Source organism: Cebus imitator, unplaced genomic scaffold (genome assembly GCF_001604975.1).
Source record: "Cebus imitator isolate Cc_AM_T3 unplaced genomic scaffold, Cebus_imitator-1.0 Scaffold70, whole genome shotgun sequence".
Taxonomy (NCBI): domain Eukaryota; kingdom Metazoa; phylum Chordata; class Mammalia; order Primates; family Cebidae; genus Cebus; species Cebus imitator.
This window is the reverse complement of record NW_016107385.1, coordinates 6,494,885-6,498,377: the sequence shown is the minus strand read 5'-3', so window position 1 is coordinate 6,498,377 and position 3,493 is coordinate 6,494,885. Positions and strand designations below refer to the sequence as shown.

The following is a 3,493-nucleotide window of genomic DNA, read 5'->3' as shown; positions in this document are numbered from 1 at the left end:
TGGGGTTTCACCATGGCCAGAATGATCTTGATCTCCTGACCTCGTGATTCGCCAGCCTTGGTCTCCGAAAGTGCTGGGATTACAGGTGTGAGCCACTACATCCTGCTTACAGGCCAGTCTTTATTAACCAGTTTTCATTTATCAAAAGCCTTTCAGCTTATTTATATCTGTGCAAATTTTTTTTAAAGGTTTTTTGGCTGTAAGTTTATTCAATGCAAAATAATCGTCTCCAATTTTACTGAGGTGGCTGACTACGTCCAGAACCAAATCTGCCTCTAAACTGGAATTGGGTTGCTGACCCAGCCCCAGCCTCGGCTTTCTTGTCTGTACCAGGCGGCACGGCACTCCATCTGTAGGTATCTCTGTCGGCTTCCCCTCTTGTGAGTCTTGCAGGTCGTTCACCCTCCAGACCTTTAGGCCCAGGCCTGCAAGTTTCTGGACCGCTGCAGCGTAGGGTGGCAGGCACAATCTCTGGGGGCAGATGAAGGTAGTCACGGAGATACCGGATACCCTCATTGGTAAGGCACCAATAGAAACTCCTCCAGGCAAACTGTTCCCTCATGTAGCCTCAGGACTTGAGAGACTGCATGGCCTTCATGACATGAAGGTTGGGCACATTGTTATCTGCCAGCTCCAGGTGCTTAGGCATGTGGGCATCCTTCTTGGCCACCGTGGGAGTTCATAAATGGCAATCCATTTCTTCTTAGGCATCAACATCTCGGCAGCTGTAGGGTCTAGCGCTGAGGCTGGAAAGGCTGTGCTGATGTTTTAAATCAATTCTGCAGTGGGTTGATTTATCACCATAGAATCAGATGATCACAAAGGATTTCAGAAATCCTCTAGTCTTGCCCTTGCCCCACCCTAGTAGTTCTGTTATGACACCATCCTTGATATATGGAGAGATATTTTCGTATTTTCCAGTATTTACAGGGAAGATTCTAGCCTACAAGATAAAGTGAAAGAGACACAGAGTGGCCCAACAGATTCTGCAGAGGAAATTGGAAAGGCAAAAAGATTAAAAATGGGGTTAAGGAAGGGAGAATGAGTGGTGGGGACAGACTCTGCTATCGGGATTTGGTGGACAATAACCTGACGTATTCACAACCTAGTTTGTAGAGGATCCCCATGTAATAACTTTTGGTGCCCACCTCTAGTTACTCTACTAATAATTAGGCATTGTTTTGAAGACTTGGCATCCCTTTTATGGCCTATATTTGGAACTCCCTGTAAAATATTGTCAGGAAATAAGTCATAAGCTAGATAACAGGAACTGAGCTTGGCCATTTTATGCTTTTTCATATGACCGATTATTGTGGGCCTTTTTTGTGCATCTTTTTGCTAACTAATGCATTGGAAATTCAGAAACGTCTTCCTTTGAGATGGTTACTTGATTTGTGGGCTTGTGTTCAGTCCAAACCTAATTGCCCATCAGTGGATGAATGGATAAAGAAAACACGGTATATATACACAAGGGAATACTATTCAGCCATCAAAGGAAGAAAGTTCTGTCATTTTGCAGCAACACGGATAGGACTGGAGAACATTATGTTTAGTGAAATAAGCCAGGCTTAGAAAGAGAAATATTGCATGTTTTCACTCATGTGGGAGTTTAAAAAGTTGATCTCATGGAGGCAGAGAGTAGAATGGTGGCTACCAGAGGCTAGGAAAAGTGGAAGGCGGATGAAGAGAGGCTGGTTAATGAGTGTAAAATACAGTTAGATGGAGGAAACAAGTTCTAGTGTTTGACAGCACAGTAGGGTGACTATTAGTTAACAATAATTTATTGTATATTTCAAAATAATTAGAAGAGACTTAGGATGATCCTGACACAAATAAATGTGTAAGCTGATGAATATCCCAGTTACCTTGATTTGACCCCTGCACATTGTATGCATATATCAAAGTATCACGTGTACCCCATAAATATTTACAACTTTTATTTATAAATAAAAAAGTTGAATCATCTTTATTGGGGTGCTATAGTATGGATATCCTTTCATTTTTCAATCATTGCTATAGGGTGATATTAATGTTACTTCAAATTTTTTGCTGCTGTAATTAACTTGCATCCCTAGTTTTCAGAAACAAAAGTTGGAGCCTTTTGCATTTTAAAATCTTTTCTTTAGATATTAAGAGCCACAGCCTGGAACTCTGAGAACACAGAGAACATAGTGTTTAGGTTCTGAACACAGGGTAAAGAGATAGCAAGATGATGACTCAGGAACAGACTTCTTACCACACAGAGAAGAAATAAAATTTCTTAGTGGGTTGGAAGAAACTGGGAGAAGAAAGCAAGAGAGCTTTGAAACTAGTATGAAAACTTCTTCCTAGTCTTTCCTTTGGTTCAAAGTCCAAGAGGAAAAGCATATTCTGATTTAGTAAGTTAGGTTTAGAGGACCATGTTGGAGCCATTGATTGGTTGCTGCCCATGCTATGAGTATAGTTACATATTTTGACTATTATCCCTGCCTTCAGGAATATTTGTTGGTCTAACAGCAGAAAAGCATATGTCTCTGATTGCAAGGTGGACAGAAACATATATTTTCGAGTGTATTCTTTAAGAAAAAGCGTAGGCCAGGCATGGTGGTTCATGCTTGTAATCCCAGCAGTTTGGGAGGCTGAGGCAGGAGGATTGCTTGAGCCCAGGGGTTTAAGACCAGCCTGGGCAACATGGTGAGACGCCCATCTCTACAAAATAAATAAATAAATAAATAAAAATCCTGAATACAAAATTATACCTGAAAAGAAATATGTATTATAAGAAAAGTTGTAACCATAAATTTTAAAAGTTGACAATTACCACAAATGTCACAGAAAACAGAAAAACAGTATAGTATTTCTATTAGTTAACTGCCTGGTACACCACAGACTGACTAGCTTTTGGCATAGCATATTTAAAACTTCATCTCCCTTCTGCTCCTTTCATACTTCCAGTGCCTGGTGCTGTAGGTTATGTTCATATTGCAACACAACCTCTGGTCTCGCATCTCTGGGTGAGTCAGTGGGCAGTGGTGGTGTGCCTCCAAGCCTTTCCTTCATCACAATGGTTCCAGATAACAACTATACATGGAAGGGACTGGGAATCAAGTAATATATTCCACTAGGCTCCAACTGAGTATAGCCCCAACTGGACTTCCCTTTGGCCAGATTCTGAGAGTGGCTGGTACTTTTCACATATTACCCAAGGAGAGGGAAGTGTGACAGAGCGGACATTGGAAGGGAAAACATGACAACATTTATTAACTAAATTTTTTTATTTTTATAGACTTGCTTTGGAGTTTTTGGTTTTATAGAAAATTTGAGACAAAGGTATAGAGATTTCCCAAATAACCTCTGCCCCCACGTATGTACAGCTTCCCCATTCCCAGCATCTCCCACCAGAGTAGCATATTGATTATAACTGATGAGCCTATGTTGACACATGATGCTCACCCAAAGTCCATAGTTTACATGAAGCCTCATTCTTGGTGTTGTGCATCCTATGGGTTTTTGA

General features: G+C 41.0%; 1 pseudogene; it reads right to left on the bottom strand.

The window, feature by feature from the left end:
- Positions 1-196: 196 nt before the first annotated feature.
- Positions 197-717, bottom strand: LOC119471710 (annotated as a pseudogene).
- Between the last annotated feature and the right edge of the window lie 2,776 nt (positions 718-3,493).